This window comes from Euleptes europaea, chromosome 4 (assembly GCF_029931775.1).
Source record: "Euleptes europaea isolate rEulEur1 chromosome 4, rEulEur1.hap1, whole genome shotgun sequence".
In the NCBI taxonomy this organism is placed as follows: Eukaryota; Metazoa; Chordata; class Lepidosauria; order Squamata; family Sphaerodactylidae; genus Euleptes; species Euleptes europaea.
This window is the reverse complement of record NC_079315.1, coordinates 38335919-38356868: the sequence shown is the minus strand read 5'-3', so window position 1 is coordinate 38356868 and position 20950 is coordinate 38335919.

Sequence of the window (20950 nt, the reverse complement as noted above, 5' to 3'; positions counted from 1 at the left end):
GGACAATGATTAGCACATTACTTTTGCAGGACAATGACTCAGCTCAAACCCAACCCCTTTCTGACTATATCTTCCTACACACTTGACACTGAGAGACACTGTCCTTCAGTGTTACTACTCTGAAGATGCCTGCCACAGTTGCTGGCGAAACGTCAGGAAAGAAAATTCCAAGACCACGGTTACACAGCCCAGATAACCTACAAGAACCAACAAGAAGAAGAGTCCGAAAGAAAGAATTGTCATGGGTGCACTCACAAAAAGGAGGATCAAATGTCCCTGAAATTGAGCTGCAGAGGATATAGACACAACAGGAAACAACATCAGAAGAAAGAACAAACTGGAGAGGAATCAGTGCTGCTGATAAAGAGGTCAGCAAAGTGACAGGCAAAAGAGGAGATGGAAAGCTATGAAGATCCTCTTTAAGCACAACAAAGCAGGCAGAGGACGGTAAAGAAACCCTAGAAACAGACATTGGGAGAAGAGAAGGGGGAAAGGAAGGTGTGAGGACCCAGGTCCCTGTAAGGTCGACAAGTACACCAAACCCCTTAGGAACATGACACCAATAAAGATGGCCTATATGATATTCGTATTTCTCTAGGTCAGCTGACCAGGTCCTGAAGGTTTTGCAGATCAACTGATCACTGAAGTACCAGGGATGGCTCAGGACGTTTGGAAATCCCAAGCAGGATGCCTCCCATGCCGCCCTGGCAAGTGACACAGTGACTGGCAAGTGCAGTCACACAGATGGTGGGGGAACCTTCTTCCATCTGTGATGCTGCCATCAGGTCCAGAGTAGTCTTGAGAGGAGAACTTTATTTATTTATGTATTTATTTATTTTATAGCCCGCCCTCATTCCCGACCAAGGCCGGGCTCAGGGCGGGTAACAACTTTCAAGATACATAAAACCATAAAAAGAATAAATTAAAACATCATATGAAAACCATAAACCAAGTGGCCTTAAAACAACTCAGACGCCACCATGCAACCGGGTTTTGGAAGATCACCCCCACACAGATGTCAATAGTGGGGGGGGGAGGATGGGGAGGCCAGCAATGATGGATAAACTTGTGGCTGCCCTCAGTTGTAGACCTGGCAGGCCCTGTGGAACCCCTTAAGGTCCTGCAGGGCCCTGGTGTCACTAGAGTGACTATTCCATCAGGCCAGGGCCAAAAATTATATACTTTGTATATTAAAAAGCCTTCATCTCTTACTCAACCCTCTTCATCACAGCTCCTTTCGCCAGCTATGGGGTGGTGGTGGTGGTGTCAGATATCTTTGGGAAGTGCTACCCCTAGCAATTAAGGTGGGAATGCTTCCTGAGGATGTCCAAGTCCGTCCAATTATAGCTGAGGAAAGGGGAAGGAAAGGACAAGAACATCTGGTAGCAGGCTAGAGACTAAGGATTAGCATTTTAAAAAGCGTTTAAAACCTGCATTTTTGTCTCCTTCCCTCTCCCTGGCTGTAAAGGAAGGACTCAGATATTCTTGGGAAATGCCACCCCATGCTGGTTATTATTGGGACTCTTTCCAAAGATATCTGAGTTCCTCTCTCATTAGAGCTAGAGGAAGGGAGAGAGGGAGGATGTCTGGATGGGTGGCAGGGAAGGGAAAGGGGATAACAACTGAGCAGACCAGGAGACACAGGGATGCAGGTGCCACTCCCTTCATCATGACACTCCATGTGGCTACTTATGCTATTAGCTGGCCCTACATGTCAACCATCTGCATGACTGCATTCCGTTTAGCAACTCCACATCTCATCTGTGCTTTGAGCTGATGTTATTTAAGACCACTGTAGTGTGCTCAAAGATTGAAACATATACTCACTTGTTTCTATATTTTGCTATTTCTAATGTCTTATTTCTGTCAATTTACTCTCTTTTGTTCAGCCTTTGTAAACAGCAGAAAAGCCATTATTAGCTGGTAATGGTATGTATCTGGTCTGAAGATTTGCAGGTGAATGAGCTTTTGTTATACTAATGAATGTCAAACTAATAAATGAAACCCATACATATGCAATGCTTTCTGATGGTTTTCCTTCCTTCCTTAAAAGTATAATCTCAGGCAAATTTAATCATAAAAGATAAATCACAGGAATATCTTAACTTTCAGAGACAAAGAACCCTCTCAGCTGAATAAAACACTATTAAGTTATTAGTTTACCTTTGATCATTTTAAAAAACATGGCAAACTCTCTAATGATATCTAACCTATCATTGACAATGAAACACTTACTGTGAGCCTGACTGTTCTCATTCTGTCTCCTCTTAATATTTTGCCTACAGATAATTATCATATGTGGCCTACCCATAATTATTATAGGTATAAAGACAGATCAGCATAAAAAATAATAATATTTTTGCACGGATTTTTGGTGCCGGGCGGAGGTTTTGGCAGTGCCGTTGCCTCCTAAGCCCGGTGCACACATTCCTCTCAGGAATGCACTGTAAGTAGACCAAACACTGAACATGAGTCAGCAGTGTGATGTGGTAGGTAAAAAGGCAAATGCAATCTTGGGCTGCATCAACATAAGTATAGTCTCCAGATCACGCGAAGTGATGGCATCATTTTACTCTGCTCTGGTTAGACCTCACCTACAGTATTGTGTTCAGTTTGGGGCACCACAATTTAAAAAGGATGTGGACAAGCTAGAACGTGTCCAGAGGAGGGCAACAAAGATGGTGAGGGGTCTGGAGACCAAGTCCTATGAGGAAAGGTTGAACGAGCTGGGTATGTTTAGCCTGAAGAGGAGAAGACTGAGAGGGGATATGATAACCATCTTCAAGTTCTTGAAGGGCTGTGATATGGAGGATGGTGCCGGGTATTTTCTGTTGCCCCAGAAGTTCGGACCATAACCAACGGGTTGAAATTAATCAAAAGAGTTTTTGTCTAGACATTAGGATTTCGTCTAGACATTAGAATTTTCTAACAGTTAGAGTGGTTCCTCAGTGGAACAGACTTCCTCGAGAGGTGGTAAGTGCTCCTTCCCTGGAGGTTTTTAAGCAGAGGCTAGATGGCCATCTGTCAGCAATGCTGATTCTATGACCTTGGGCAGTTCATGAGAGGGAGGGCATCTTGGCCATCTTCTGGGCATGGAGTAGGAGTTACTGGGGTGTGTGTGGGGGAGCTAGTTGTGAATTTCCTGCATTGTGCAGGGGGTTGGACTAGATGACCCTGGTAGTCCCTTTCAAGTCTATGATTCTATAATTCTATTGATTTTTCCATTTTTTACTTTCTATTTTAATTCTGCTTTTTTATGATTCATAATACATATAAAAAGTTCAATAACCATAGTTATATTAAAAAGAAACTTCAGAGCATCTTAAATTGGAATCCCAGTGATCTCCCATACAGACATAAATGTGTTCCTACGTATCTTAAACAATACTATAACAACAGGGGTTTTCGGACAACTTCGGGCATCTAGGTGGGCTGTTTATAGCACCAGAGGCCCAAATCACTGACATGGGCTGCATTCAGATGCCACTAAGCATTAAATTCTAAACCACAGTTTGTGTGGGTACAGACTAACTCCTGTTAATCTGTGTTCCCACATTTGTATGTCATGGCTAACAGAGCAATCCTAAGCAGGTTTTGCTCAGAATCCTTTTTTCCCCTTTTTGCCATCAAGTCACAGTTGACTTATGGTGACCTTGTATGGTTTTTAAGGCAAGAGTTGTTCAGAGGTGGTTTGCCATTGCCTGCCTCTGCATAACAACACTGATATTCCATGGCAGTCTCCCATCCAAATACTAACCAGGGCTGACCCTCCTTAGCTTCCAAGATCTGATGACATTTGGCTAGCCTGGGCTATCAGGTCCGGGCACTTAGAATCCTACTCAGATCTATTCAATCCCTGGAAACTATTCTTAGGATTGCACTGTTACTTTCTAACTGGGACTCTCCCTGCAAGAAGAAAGCAGGGAAGAGAGCAAGCGGTACACAAAAGCATGCAGCAGCCAGGGTTATGTACATTCCAGTTTCATCAAAGTTAGAAGTGATGTCTGAATGCAGCTATAGGGTACCTTATTTACGTGTATGGAGGGAAAGGTTGGAGAGAGGCAAAGGTGTGTGAGATACTTATGCAGCACATGTGTATAGAGGACACTGTCAAGGTACGTTGAATTCAGAGGAAGAACTGTGAACTGCGCCCCTTTCCATTTTCATTAAATATTTAGAATGGTATGCATTATGCCCTATTCTAACACATCTGGATATAGTATCAGCAAAATTAGAATTGAATGGAACTGAAGAATGAGAAATTCTTCCATCAATTAATGAGATATGTTCTACCTGGATACATAATTCAGGCAGTACTTGGTGGTTTATACATTTAGATGAGATTTCAGTTTTGAAAGACCTGTAATAATATATGTACGATTGTTTGAATTACTTCCTGTTGTTTGATATGATTTTGCATATAGGAAATCATTTAACCAATCTGCCTTCAAGATTCCCTAGAGCCTCTCAAACTGTAATGGAAGTTTAGAAGGCTTTACACAGTTAAATGATATTGTACCAATTTGGCTTTAGTTCTAACTCAAAGTCCAATGAGCTGTCAGAAAGCACTTTCTCCTGTTTCTGCATGTCCTCTGGGGAATCATTCCCTAGAGTGCTACTCTAAACAACAGCTCATCCTAATCTCTAGTGACTTCCACTGCTAAATCCTTGATTTCTTCTTCCAAGCTCCTCTCACACAGATTAACTTTGTTTCCTGATTCACTGCTGCGGACTCAGTAAATTCAAACACTTCATTAAGTAGCTGTATTAAGCAAAAAGAAACGTTAAGACTACATTACAATACAGACTTCTTACCTATGTCAAATTCATATCATCAAGTGGATACTTTACTGATCTGTAAACCCCTCCAACACTAGATATATGCTGCTCAAGATCAATTGATCAAGGAGCTTCTAAGGGATAAAAGGAAAGGACTGATCTGTAAAGTCACATTTTCTACATCATGGGCAACTCGCTTTTTCAATTATATGGGGATGTGGTGTAGGAATGTTGACTTTGATTATGGGCAGTCATATAACCTTTTCACATATCATGGCCAGCTGTAGTGTAAATCCACGAAACAGCATGTCTTATCCAAGGGAACTGGTTCTAAATCTAGGACTGAATTAGTAACCACTTAGACTTTACATATCAAGATTGCCATGGAAATATCCTTTGCAGCCAAAAGACCTGAATGGGCTGTATCTAAATCAGTGCCTTTGCAGTCATGAAGCAATCTTCTGTTCATACAATGATTTTTTCATTAATGGAAGGATTCCCTCCAAAAATGGAAACTTTCTTCCATGAACAGAGGGGAACGTTTGAATCCTGCCCATAATATTGATAGACATGTTTTACAAGCAGCTAGTATCCATGTTTATTTATTCTAAATGTTCTTGTATTGCTATCTGGAAAGGCAAAAAACAGACTTACTTCTTTGAATCCAGCTTCAGTTAATGACATATCTGAATGCAAGTGTTCCACGTGTATAAAATCAATGGGGGAGATAGTCTGGTGGTTTGTAGTGAGGTCCCATATCTTTATGCTGATTATATCCAACTCTATTCTACATAACAGATTAACCACATGGGTCTGTGGAACATCTGAAGAAGTAAATGGAGAAAGTAATAAGAGAAAATAGTCTAAGAATGAGTCCATACAAGACTGGCTGCTATTGGCCAGTAGTAAAGCCAGTCCGGGAATAAGGAGTCACCATGTTCTACAAAAAACCGCACTCCCCCTGAACGAATAAATTTTCATCTCTTTTATCTTTAGATGCCAACTTAAGATGATCTTATTTGCCCAGGCTTTTATTTTCTTCCCTGTCCAGCTTTCCCCCCCTGCCCTGCATAGATAATAATAGTAGTATCTATAATAATAATAATAATAAAAGATAATAATATTGATATATAGTCTGTATATTATTTGAGATAATGTTCTGTAAATTTTTGTTTGGCTGGATCTGGTTTTACAGGTTTCATTATTTTGGTTATTTTCTGGTTTTGTTGGCTGATGAATTGTAATTTTCTTCGCTTTTATGCCTTTTTGCATTGTTTTTATGATTTACTGTTTTATTAGTTATGAATTGAGAATTATTATTTTTATGGTTTTATATGGTAAGAACATAAGAAAGGCCCTGCTGGATCAGACCAAGGCCCATCAAGTCCAGCAGTCTGTTCATACAGCGGCCAACCAGGTGCCCCCAGGAAGCCACAAACAAGGCGACTGCAACAGCACCATCCTGCCTGTGTTCCACCACACCCAAAATAATAGGCATGCTCCTCTGATACTAGAGAGAACAGGTATGCAGCATGACCAGCATCCATTCCAACTAATAGCCATGAATACCCCTTTCCTCCATGAACATGTCCACTCCCCTCTTAAAGCCCTCCAAACTGGCAGCCATCACCACATCCTGGGGCAGGGAATTCCACAATTTAACAATGCGTTGTGTGAAAAAATACTTCCTTTTATCTGTTTTGAATCTCTCATCCTCCAGCTTTAGTAGATGTCCCCGTGTTCTAGTATTATGTGAGAGGGAGAAAAACTTCTCCCTGTCCACTCTTTCACCATGCATAATTTTATAGACCTCTATCATGTCTCCCCTTAGCTGCCTTCTTTCTAAGCTAAACAGCCTTAAGTGTCCTAACCGCTCCCCATAGGACAGTTGCTCTAGTCCCCTAATCGTTTTGGTTTTAAAGTTGTTTTGAGCTGGCTCAGACAGTTTGACCTATAAAGGAAAAAGTGACCTAAAATGAATCATCATCTCAGAAGTGCTTATGGAATGTGATACCATCTTTATTAGAGACAATCTATGATGAGATTGGATGATTCCAGATTTTGGAGGCATAGAGAATATGGAAACTAGCATATCCAAGAGCATGAAAATTGGCTGTCCCTGCTTTGTATCAAGTGGGCTGTGGTCAGTGATCAAGAGAAAAGCAGTATGTTTCTGTTAGATACCGATAAGAATCTTTTAGCTGACTTGATAGTTGGAAACATAATATCCAAACTTTTAGTAAGGCGATACCATTTTTCTTGTATGTAATTGTATTTCTTGGGTTCAGCATTAATAGCTATTTGAACAGCATTGTCAAGATTCTGTGGAACAGCAAGGGATTCTAGGTTAAAAATTAAAGTTTTTTTCTGCTATTCAAATATGTAAGTTTATGTAAGTAGGCATAGTAGCCTGATGATATCTCAGCTCCCCCATATGCTCTACTGGGCCTTTTTGCTGAGCCTCTACCTGCATTAAATTTATTAGCACACTCCTGACTTACCTGAGAGATTCCGCATCAACACAGAATATAAATTCAGTTTGGCTATCAAGTTTTTATAGCATGCACAACAGTCACACCCAATGATGACCAGTAATGACTGAGCTGTCATACTAAATACAAAGTCCTCCATGTGAATTGAAATTAATTGATTTATTAGGAGCAAAATAGCCAGGTGGGCCAGACTAATTAAGAACCTTATTCCTAATTGATTGCACAGAGGGATGAAAGTATGAGCAATTTGAAAAGTATCAGACAAGCAGACTATGGTGTTTGCAATAACTCATATAGTGCTAGATAATTCAGGGAAACAAACTGGTTGAAGGTATTATCAAGGTGTAGGTGGCTTAACTGGTTTTGGGACACTGATTAATACTGCCAGTTCTTGAAGGATCATTGGGGGGGGGGGGGAATCTTCCTTAGAACTCTGGGGATTTGTTAGGACTTTCTCCATAGACTAATATTGCAACTATTTATGTAATGCTGTAATTAATTTGGATTTCACACATCACATGTTCTCTAACTCTCAAACAAATAAAACGTTTTAGGTGGAGGACCAAAGGGCTGTTTGTCTATGTCCTGGAACTTTCCAGCTACATATTTTCATTGTAACTTGGAACTGGGGTACCTGAAAAATCACCTTTCTGTCCAGCAAACCAATTAATGCCTCCTCTCAAGCCCTGTTCTCTGTGCCTCCACCAAAAGAGATGAGGCAAGCGATGAATAAAGACAGGGCTTTTCCAGTGGTGGTACCTTGCCTCTGGAATACTCTCCCCTTGCAACTTGTTGAACTTATTGTCATTCAGTCCAAGTTCAAACCTTTCTTTTTAACCAGGCTTTTAATTATCCTATCCTATCCTATCCTATCCTATCCTTTTTGGTTGTTTTTACAACCTGCACCTTGCTTGTGTACTGTTTTATAAATTATAACTGCTATTTTATGTTCTCTGTTGAAATGTTTTCATGGTGTTTTTATGCAGCTTTATGCCATTTTTATGTTCCTCATGGCTTTATTGCTATTTTAAATGCTGGTATTATTGTTGGTGGATTATAATTTTGTTGTTTTTATGATTTTACTGTTGAATGGGTTTTACTTTGTTTACTGCCATTTTCTAAATAAATAGTATTCTGCTCCTATTAAAGTCAGGAGACCATGTTACCTGCCATTCCATGAGTAGCAAAGCTCTGCAGCCATGGCAGAAAACTGTCTCCATATGTACATTATGTTATTCTTTGAATCACAGCCATACACATTAGGCTTTAACATTGTAAATCTTGGTTCTTGTAGGTTATCCGGGCTGTATGACCGTGGTCTTGGTATTTTCTTTCCTGACGTTTCGCCAGAGTAACTGACAGTGTTACTCCTCTGAAGATGCCTGCCACAGCTGCTGGCGAAACGTCAGGAAAGAAAATACCAAGACCACGGTCACACAGCCCGGATAACCTACAAGAACCAATGAACTCTGACCGTGAAAGCATTCGACAATATTGTAAACCTTATTTTCCAATAATTAACTAATATGTTATGAATTAACAAATTAATTGCAGTTTGTTACTTGTATTTACAGAAGGTTTTTTACATTTCAGTTTTCTGTAGTATGATTCTCAGTGCTAGATTTTTCACAAAGAAGACCCAGTTCTGCTTGGCAGAAAAGCAGTCTTACTAATATTTTAAAGTAAACATATTTATATAAAATTAGAGAGAAAGGGATGGAGAAGAGTTGGGGCACTAGAAAGGGATGTAGCCTTGTTTCACTTCCACCCAGTGTGTCCTCCTTTTGAGAAACACGGTACAAAACTAATTTTTCTCCTTGTTACTATGAATGCCTCTTCTAATATCTAATGAATCTAATTTCTAGCTTTCTAGGTTGTGGTATCAGAAGCACTGGGGAAAGCTCAGCAGATATGCCATTAGCTTTCTATAGAGAATAATATTACCTAGTACTTGCTTTCTTTGGACTTTCTCAGTAAAGAGAGATCGCAAATATATTGCAAATATATCCCATTTATATGTGGCATTAGAAACAGGGATAGCTCGTGAAATGCTGTGAAAACTCTTGCTGCCAATTTGATATATAAGCAGCTTTTTAAATACAGCCAATCATGGGATTCAACACTGGTAGCTATAAACAGAGGGCTAGTTTGGTATCGTGCATAGGAAGTCATGCTTACAGCAGCTTCTTATATCCTCGGTACCTTGCAATGCTGAAAAAAACTTTATGTTTATTTGAGGCCCTTAACGATTTAACCTTTCAGCTTCTGTACATAAAGATGGAACCGGTCTATGGTCATGGAGAGGCAATTTTCTCACATCTCTCATTTGTGATTTTATATACACAAACATTATATATATTTATTTCACAGTCTCTAAGGCTCCTTCTCCCCTTGGTTTAAAAGCTGATTGATTGAGCACTACCATTAGTATCTGTGAAATATCTTAGCAGTCCCTTTGGAAAGGTGCTATATAAGCACAATGTGTATTGCATGCATAAGTAAACTATGTCTGAGTTATTTCTCTGTGGGGAAGAATGTATTGGTTTTTAATTGTTGATTTTAATGGATTAGAGTAAAATATTGTTTTCTTTTATTTGATCTCTGTCCCCTGATGCTCCTTCTTTTTCTTTCTCCTCATCAACATGACAGTTTTCTCTTCAGACTTTTAATTATCTCTACTAGGACCCCTTGTATTACCAGTGGTGGTGGCAGTTTTATCACTCTGTTGAGGCTTAATTCAGTGATTATTCCCACTCCTCCTTCCATTTCCCCCAGCAGGAAGGTGCGCACAGTTATTTATCTGTGCCTTAAAAATCTGCTGAAGGATGGGGAGGTGGAAGGGCCTAAGCCACAAGTTTCATGAAATAATCAAATGACTCAAATACCCTCCTCAGCAGGGAGCTACATAAGCATGTTGCACAGCACTGGAAGAAAATCAACACACTCATTTAAATGATCTAATTTTACATTATTAACGCTATCTCATTAGAGTAACCTCCACTAACAATCATTGCAGAGTTTCTGCAGGCAATGAGAGAAACATGATCTAGGAATGCACAATTGTCTTAAGCAGGAGGCAGTCGTTAAAGCAAACAGCTGCTAACTACCGAAAAAACGGACATCCCCGACTGGAGGTTTGGGCCTGCCTCTGGTTTACCACAGGGTGATGACCTTTCTGGAATTTCTTCATCACGTTCTGACCCCTGCTGGCTCTGTTCAGTATTGTTATGAAAAAGGGCCATACCTCAGTGAAACAAAAGAATGACTGATAAGGGCCTACCTAGCACTTAGAAAAGATGCACTCTTGGTAAACTGCCTTCTCTTTGCAACTCCTGTTTTGATGAAAATAACTTCCTGCCATTGAAATGTGCTATGCATATAAAGTATTTAATTTCATTCTGAGAACATGTAAGCAGAGTGAGCTAATTGATTCTGGATCACCTAAAAGATGGACCACTTCCCTGTCATGTGGGGTCAAATCTTTTTTACCCAGCAGATTTATGAATGATGCAGTTTTATGCATCCCTACTGGGCAATAATCCAGTTTATTCATTATACATAAATCCCAATCTTCAATGGGGTTCCCAACAGATTGATTGAAATTTCTGGCCACCTATCTCGTCTTAGCAATCCTGCCACAGTTGGTGCTTGCAGTCCATGCTATGGACCCCAGGAGGACTTTATTTTAGAGAAGACTTGCACAAGATTGGATCAAAATACTCAGTTCAGCATAACGGGCAGCCTATTCCTGAGGTGAGGGGCTGCGCTGGTGGCTGGAGGCAGCACAGTGGTGCTGCCTACAAAGGAGGATTCAGCCCTCCCCCACTGAAGCCGGGAAGCTGCCCTTACTTGCAAGCCCCGTGGAACCGCTCCATAGTGTTCCATGAGGCTACGCCACCTAAAAAGGTGGCATAAATGCAAATAAGGGCAAAGGGGGCGTTCCCGGCCTGAAGGTGTGTTAGGAAGCTGCCTAAAGGCTACTCCACCCCCAGAACACCCCCTGAGGTGACACTGCACGGATGTGCGCTGTCAGGACACTGTCGGGAGGCCGTCAGCATCCCGGGGCTGCTGGGAGACCAGCGTCCGCATCTCAATGCTGGTGTCCCTGCTGGTCGTGGCAACACAAGTGGCCCGGGTGCCAGTGCAAGCAGCACGGAGGCCAGCACAGGCCCTTCCATGCCTCCTAACAACTTTCTCCCTCCCAGGTCTGGAATGGGCTGTTAGTTTGGTTTCACTTGGTGTTTGTTATGAACTCTCATTAATTATTGAGTACACAATTTTGCATGTGGAGTTCAGTACCAACAGATTTAAATATTTCCCCTTAACCTTCCCTCGTACATTGCGAGAGAACTTTTCATTTGGTACTCTAAAACTTTTTTACTGTTTTTGATGTCTCATTTCTTTCTTTCTGACTACTCTACTTCATGTCCTCCAACAAAGCTTTATTTGAACAAATAAATGTAGGTATACTTCTGCATGTCAAAAACTGACATTTAGTGCAAACCCACACCATCACGTGAACCTTCTTCTATTTGATAGGATGACAAGGTAAAGAGCACTTTGGATGGAAACCGCATATGAAAAACTCCCTGTATGGAATGAATATGATATCCTTTTGGAAATGGTACTCTTTGCTTGAAAGGTCCGGTCCTTTTCAGGTGCCACTGCTCGTGGACTGGTTTATAAGAGGAGTGATTATTGGAAAGCTACAGTTAGCTTGATCTAGTGAATTATCTATGGCAGATAGCTATTCCTGACAGCTCTTACTGAATACAGATTGGATGGCACTGTGGGTGAGATTTTCTAAATCCTATTTTCTAAATCCCATCATTTCCCCAGTAAATTATGAAGATTTTCAAAAGAGATGTTCTTTTGGGAGGCCACTGGATTCTAACCAATGCAAATATTTCTCCTTTCTTTCCCTCCACCAATATGTGATTTATCTTTTCATTTGAATCTATGGTAGTCACAAGAACAGCCTTTCCCCCCAAGTACGCATTCTCCTTCCTGCTGGAACAGCCCTCAAGCCCTTATGAGTTTTTGGATATTTCAGGGAACCTTGAAATGCCTCAAAAGTAACCCTACAGCATAACTTAGATCTATGGTACATGTCCTTCCTGCACACTTCAAAAAAAAGTCAATCCCACCCATTCCTAAGTGGAAGAAGATCTAGTAGTAGGCCTTACAATTTTAGATGTGGTTAAGAACTTGCTGAAAAAGGCCCACTGTTCTGTCCAAATATTTGTACTTTCAGCAAAATATCTGTAGTCCAAGGTATTCTAAGCAAGTTCCTTCATAGTCATAATTCTTTCCTTTAAGGAATTAATAAAAGAGAAGAAGCAATAAGCAAGAGCTGAACATACAACACTTTTTAAAAAATTGAAGTACGTGGATCCAGCACTACTTTTGGGAAGAAAATAGTTTGCAAACTGAAGCAACAGCACCATCATTAAAGATCTGTGGGTGATAACTGAAGCAATTTTAAATTACTTTTGAAAACCTCATAAATGTTCATTTTCCAAGTCCCCCTCCCTCCGAATTTTGTTCTTTATTCCAATGTATAAACTTCTCAAATGAGAAAAACAGGCTTATACACTGTGTGTGGCCTGACAGTGAACTATGATTGTTGTGCAGCCTTTGTTTTGGTGATTGGACTGGGAGTGGGTGCTTTTGCTTTGGTTTGGCTTGGTTTCTGTTGAATAAATAAATATACTTTCTGTTCTTCAAAATGGAGTATCTTTAAGAAGTAGTGACTAACCTCCCATCTCCAGCTCTGTCACAGCAATGGGAAATTAGCGGAGATGACAGGAGCAAGACCAGATTGGACAACACTGTCTAATCTCACTGAATAATTTCTGTAAACATCAGAACTTTTCAACACCAGTGTACTTTTTATTTTTAAAGATGATATCAATGGACCTAGGCTAATGAAGCATAAAAAGAAATAATTCTTTGAAAAGTCAGCTGAAATGTTATCCAGAGATGCACATCATCTGCTTACGATAATGACATCAGCTGTGAAATCCTTCTGCGGGGGTCAGTACTGATTTTAAAACTTGCCTATTAAATTTGCGGTTAATGAAAGTGGTTAGCTGATCAGTTTCCATTCCCACCAAGACACATAAGACATACTGTGCTAGAAAACCTATTTGAGAAACTGACATTCCAATATTTATGATTTGTTACTGCAAAGAACTCAGGGTGGCATGCATGAGATTACCCCAATTTTTTCTCTTCACAGAAAATCTGTGCGGTAGATTAGACTGAGTGCCTACATATTATGATATTTCCATGAGTCCTCATGATCAAACATGTATTGTGATTTCTGTGTTGGGAACTTCATCCCAGGAACCCAGGGAGCAATTTGGATTGGGACCATGGCACTCACAGAGAGGGGGCTTTGGTTATCTCGGTGACCATTTTCCTTACCTGAAACAGCCCCAAAGAGCTACTATTTGCCCCTTTAGGGGCCCCATGTGCACTGATGGGTTACCTAGCTTTTCAATGTGGCAAATGATGCTTGTTGTTTCAGGTCAGGAAAACAGCATGGAGTCCTAGGTCACTTATGCATGGTCGGTTTAGCCTCCTTCATTCCCTGTTTCAGCCAGGATCAAGTTTTTGAAAATGCACGTCACCTCATTCCTTTTCGGCTCAGCCCCGTTTCAACCTTAAACGAACTCGGCTTTTCCCATTCCTCTTCTTGCCGGAGTCAAACGGTCTTTCCTAGCTCATACCAGATCCAGAGAGCGTGCATAACACTTGCCTCGCGTTGAGCTTCCTCCCCACCCCTTTCCAAACACCTCTTCTGTTCTGTTTGCTGATCGCCATACAGGGGAAGCAGCAAAGATTGGCTTCTCTCACAGCCAATCAAGAAGAAGTGTGTAAAGAGGCAGGGATTCAATTGCTTCCTGCTTCCTGGAGCTCTTTCTGGGAGAAAGAAAGGCTTTTTTAAAATAAGATTTAGATTTCACACACACCCCTTTCAAATGGCTCCATTTTTTGTTTTTTGTTCTTAAAATGCTTTTTTATGTGGCAGTTGGGTCTGGGGGGAAGGAAATGTTCTCTCACGAGGTGAGCCAATCACAGACCAGCAATTAAAGGGGTGGGACTTGATTTGAACTTGGGAGACTGCTTTCCTGTATTCATGCCGCCGATCTGCACACAGTTCATTCCCTGATCATTCAAGCCAATGCATACAGTTTCTCCCAACCCAGGTTGCTTTGATCCTGGCTGAAACGGGGAATAAAGAAGGGTAAAGTGAGCGTGCATAATTGGCCCTAAACCATGCTGTGGTCCTGATTCGCAATACACTTTGATCATACAGACTTGGGTGAGACCTGAGGAAAACATTAAGTGTAGTTAGGCCCTGAAAGATAGTGGCTCAGCTTTGTGGCTGAGTGGGGATTTGAATTTGGGTTTCTTTGGTCCAAGTGCTATATGCTAAGCACTACACCAACACTGGCTTTAAATATTAAACTTTATAAAAAATGATATAACTCTAATGGAATTTTCCTTCTAAGTATATTATTTTAGAAATCACGGCTATAAACTTTTTAAATGTGTCCAAACCAATTAAAGAAGTCTTGCTGTCTGATTCCGTCAGTATCGCTATCACCGTTATTCAAGGACATGGTACACAATGCCTGGAATGGTTTTGCAAAATGATTACGAGAACACCAGTGTAGAATTTCATTTCATTTCCAGCCAAATGCAGAGGATTAGCTTTGATAAACAAGACCTTCAAATATTGCAGTTACTCTTTCTTTCAGGCATGTTTCAATATTTTCATTTGTCTCCTGGAATGTGAGAGAGGTTGAAGAATTATATAAACTATGTGCACCGTGACCCTTTTTGCAACAAATGGTGAAAAGCAGCCCATAAGTGTATTCTTTAAACAAATACAAGAAATACAAGAAACATGTGTATTGTGTCCCATTTACTTATAGAAGGTACTTTGTAGATGTCCCTATTAATATTCAGAGCATTTCCCTCATTGAAGAGAACAGGAAGCTACACGACATGTACAGAAACTGACACAAAATCAGAGCTATTGGATTATGAACATTACATGGAAATGAATCCCACTGAAATTCTTAGGATTTCATAGTGTAATAGATTGGACTACTAATAAATGACCTTTATTAACAGGGGCTATGGGTCAGCAGTAGAGCACATATTTTGCATGCAGAAAGTGTCAGGTTCAATTCCTGGCAACTCCAGAGAAAGGATCTCAGGAGGTGGATGCTGGAAATGGCTTTTCTCTGCTGGAGTCCCTGGAGAGCCACTGCCTCTTAAAGTAGGTTGCCATGTGCCTGCTGGGAGCAGGAGATCTCCTGTACCCAGCAGGCCTTGAACACTGGCAGTCCAGCAGCTACTGGGAGAAAGTTTTTTTTTAATTGCTGTTGGCAACAGCAACCATAGCGTAGACTGACAATTCCTAGAAAGGCATGATATCACTTCTGGGCTTTCCCAGTAGTGACATCACACTGTTACTGATACCCTTTTACTGATACCCTGCTCCCCTGGCCTCCCACTGGTTGCCAGACTGGGTCTGGCAACCCAGACTGATACACTTATTAGACATTGTACTATAGCTGAAGGAGCTAATGGCAATAAATACACAATTGCCAACATATATGCACCAAATCAAGCAAAATAAAAGTTTTTAAAGACCTTTTTCGAAGACTTAATTTTCATCAAGGAGAAATAATAATTGTGCATGACATGAATGGTGTCATGGATCCAAAACTAGACAAATCGGTTAAATTCAAAGGGAGTAAGTTACCAAAGATCGTGTTTCAGTTTTTGAAAGACTGGAACCTAACTGATGTGTGAAGATTTAAACATCCAAAAGAAAGAGACTATACCTTTTTTTCCAAATAGACATAACTCTTATTCTAGAATTGACTTAGGTTGGATTTCCAATTCATTACTTAACAATTTAGAAGAAGTTTCTATTTTACCTGCGACATATGCCAATCACAACCTGCTGCAAATAAAGTTTTTTGGGGACAGAAGAGGATTAAGAAGGTGGCGGATGAATGACAATTTGCTTCTCAGACAAGATAACTTAAAGCAACGTCAAGAAGAATTCAATAAATTTTTTGAAATAAATTCTACTTCGGACATACCAGCAAGAACAGTTTGGGGTGCTAGTAAGGCGTATATGAGAGGATGATTAATAGCCATTGCGTCTAAATTGAAGAAGGACAGAGATCAATTATTGGTGAATTTATATGCACAACTACACCAGTTAGAAGAAGCTTATAAAAAATTGGAAGACAAACAAAACTTGTTTAAAATCCAAAATTTGAAGCATCAGATAAAGGGGGTTGAAACAGAAGAAATGCAAAAGAAATTGCGGTTTGCAAGAGTCAAATATTTTAAACAAACTAATAAACCTGGAAACGTTTTGGGAAATACACTAAAAAAGGAGTCAGAAAGAAGAAGGATATTGGCTGTTTTAAAAATAATCAATTGACGAATAAAGAAGACATTCAAGAAATTTTTAGATCCTGTTATTCAGAACCCTATCAAATAATGACACCGCCCAGATAGACCTAGTCTTATATTCACTCAGCCAGCTTAAATGGGTTTTCAGAGGAAGATCATCAAATTATGAATCAGAAGATATCAACGCAGGAGATTACTGATGCTTTTCAGAAACTAAAATTAGATAAAGCACCTGGACCAGATGGTTTAACAGCTAGCTATTACAAAGCTTTGGAACACATTTTGACTCCCCAATTGCAAAAAGTTCTTAATGATTTAGTCCAAGAAGGAGAGGTCCCAGAATCGTGGAAAGAAGCTCACATTTCTTTAATACCGAAAGATGATCAAGATAAATGTTCTCCACGGGGATATAGACCAATCTCATTGTTAAACGGGGATTACAAAATTTTAGCATTAATTTTAACTGAAAGATTAAAGAGGTGCATTTCAAAGATCATACATCCGGACCAAACAAGGTTTATACCAAAAACACAATTGAAGGACAATGTTAGAGTGGTTTTGGCTGCAATTAATCACATTAAAACAACAAAAGAGAAAGAGGCAATGTTGTTTTTAGATGCAGAGAAGGCCTTTGATAATGTTTCCTGGAATTTTTTACTTAAAATACTACAACATATAGACTGTGGTAAACAATTTTTAACAGCTTTGAGGGACATATATACATCACAGAGCGTGATACTGTTGATTAATAGGATGTTAACCAATCAGTTTAAAATTGAAAAAAGGCACCAGGCAAGGTTGCCCATTATCACCACTGTTGTTTAACCTAGCGATGGAAGTTCTTGCCAATAAGAGCAGATCAAATCCGAGAATCAAAGGACTAAAATAGAGGAGAAAAGTAGAGGAGGATTGGCATTACCAAACTTGAAATTATATCATCAAGCCTCATCTTTGGTAGCATTAACAGACTGGATATCATGTCCAAAAGGCAGAAAGATTAGACTTCTTCTTAAGCTCTTCTTCTTAACAGCTCTTCCAGTCTGGTCTCCTCCTCCGACATATTTTGGTCTTCTCTTGGTTTTTCTTCATGATATTGTTGAGAAAAGAACAGTTCATCAATGAGTTGATCAGTCTCTTCTTTATTTCTAACAATTCTTCTGCCGTCCTGTAAGGAAATGTCCAAAGCATGCAGTGCAATCCAAAGGAATCGTATATATTTTTTAATATAAGATAGCTCTCAGTTCATCAAATTGTTTCCTCTTTTGGATCACAGCTGGAGGCAGATCTGAAAAAACCAAGATGTCTTTCCTGTCATCAGTTAGATGTTTTTCTCTTTGGACACGCAGAATCTCGTTCCTTGCTTTCTGATGAGAGAATTTCTCTAAAATGTCTCTGGGTGTCTCATGCCTTCTTGAGTAAACTGAATTAATCCTGATTTTTTTTTCAATCTGAAGGAATTCTTCTTGAAGATCATACATTTCTTGTAGTAACTGTTGAAGCTCAGTTTCCAAATAATCCAGAATTTCCCCCAAAGCCTCTAAATTTCAGATTATTTTCTCAATTGTTAATCTCTTGAAGATCAAAGCATCCTTCTGACTGGGTTTATCCTCATGAAGAGTCAAGGTTGTGGCCTGTTCAAGTTTTTCTTCAATTTTTTATTGTCTGAGTTGAAGAGCTTTTATATCTTTGGAATTGTCGTCAATCTTCTCTATCCTACATAAAGTTTCTTGTAACTTCTTATTACTCTCTTGTAAACTCTGTTGCAGACTCTCATGTAAGCTTTTGTTATTTTCCTCTTGTTTCCTCGTATTTTCTTCACTGAGTTGTAGCATAAAGTTTTTAAGATCGTCCATTTGCGTATCCTCCTCATTTGAATTTTTTGCCTTTCCTTTTTTGGACCTGAGCATTCCTGCTGAAAGCAATGAGTGTCGTGAAACTGTTCCTGAAGACTGAGCAAACTTCTTTGAGGCCGCTGTGGTTTCTTCTTCTTGAACCCCTCAAGTCAACTGTATACTTAATGGCTGCTGTTTCTTGGTCAGGGTTAAATATTTTCTCATATTAATTCATGCATGCATCTATGTAACAGTCCGTCTTAACCAGATTCAAATAACTTTTGCAGTTTAATCAATAATAAATTATAGAATTACTTTAACACTGAAAAATGATTCTTTATGACTTTAATTATTTCAGATCAATCAATTTCTTACTCTTCCAATTTTAAAAAGTTGCCTTAATTGTTAATTTAATTAATGAGTTAGAGATAACGGTTAAAAACAATTAGTATTAATATTTGCGTTGTTAACCTGTTAGATTCATTAAGTTGTGGTTAGTCTCTCTGCTCTTACTTAGTAAGGAAGAAGTATGTAACTCTCAGCAGGGCTCAATTATATTAGTGCCTGGGGAAATGGATTAGTTGCGGGGGACTAATTATTTGACCGTTCACCAGATGGCGATGTGATCTCTTCTTTTAGGCAGCCTCCTCTGTCCTTTAACTCATTGTCCCTTCTTCCTTAAAGAAGCTGGATGTTAAGGGGGGGGCAACACGCCAGTTATATTTCCGCCAACTCCAAACGTCAAAATCTTAGCCCCAGCACCCGGTCCTGGTGCCCGAAGAAAAAAACCCATCCACCCTCTTGCCTGTCCAACAAGCACAGTCCCTCCTAGGTCTCCCAGGCTGGCGGCCACAACTACTTAGGCGCCCAAACCCAGCGTCGAACGAATGTCTCCAGCCACAGTCTGGAGATACAAGCTCCCCCTCCTGCCACTGCTCTTCCGCGGCTTCTCCGGCATGCAAACCTGGTGCCCAGGAGGTTCACAGCTCCACAAATGCTCCCTCCCCGGCGCTCGAAGTCAGCACCTGAAGCACCACTCCCTCCTTGCTTTGCACCTCCAGTTCCGCACCAGCGCCGCGGGAACAATTCCTGGCTCTCACTTTTACAGAGTTTAACCAGCTTCACTGCCCTGCTGGGTCTTAAAGTCTAATTACTAAAGTTATTACAAGAATTATGTTGCTGGAAATCGCTCTTGACTATTGTAAGTAATCTGCCCATTCAGTTTCAATTTTAAAGCTGTCCATCTTGGCGTCTTTCCCCCCCTCTGCTTATAAATATGCCCGGGAGTGCCACTTGTATATTCGTCCCTCAGGAAGTTCTTTCAACAATAGAGAGTATATAAAATCAAAGCTCACCCCTGCTCCAGAGTAGGGGCCTGATTTCCGTGGGGTTTTAGCTGAGTTGCACGGGCATTGGATAGAGAACAATAAGCAAGGAAAGGAAGGGGAGATAATGGCAATAGGCAGCTGGCTCGGGAAGAACCCAACTCACCATCAACTTCAATCGGACCTGCTCCTACAGTGGGGGCCCAACCTGAACAGACTTCAATCTAATGAGGGGAGATTGAGAAGCAAGTTTCCTCTCTCCAGGGTCTCTAATGCTCTTAGAGACCTTCCTTGTCGACGGGGCTGCGAGCAGCTTAGCAAAGCCACCACTGCTAGATGGCCATTTTCCCCAGGAGTTCCCAGACCGAACAATTAAATGACCTACCTATTCTATTTTTTCCCTAAATGCAGGCACTGCTCTGTCTAAGGTCACTTACACATGGCCCTGGCTTGAATGCTAATGGGAAGCAGGCTTTTAAAAAAAATCATAACGCTTTCATGTACTTCCTGGATTTTCCTTATTTTCCTGCAATCTTTCCCAAACCTGCTTGGTTGCAGTGTTTTGGGAAAGACTGGAACAAAAGCAGGCTTGGGAAAGTCCCACCTACAGTCCCAGTCCCAACCATATTAATGCTATTTTTCCCACCCTACTCACCTGCAGCAGTCATTCCCCTCTCTACCTCTGGGGAGATTTATGAGGATGCTTTTTAAAGTAACAAATTGACATACCACTCTAGCATTATAATGTTATAACTATCTGTCAATTAGGCTTTCTAAATTCCCAGTCTCCAGTTCCTTTAATTGTGAAAATATGCCTTTCCCCTTATATCTCCACAATGAAAGCTGAGAATTATGAGAACTATATATCAATTGCTGATTTAAAAATCCCCAATAGCCCCTTGGTGGCACAGTGGGTAGGATGGGAAATGGCTGCCATGGTGACTGGGGCAAGGAAAATACAAATAAACCTAGTTGTCTCTGAGCTTTATTGGCAGCTGCATCAGCAACTGGAAAACTACACAAGCCATCCCAAGTCTTATGAAAACACCTTAGTCTCTCTATGCAAAGC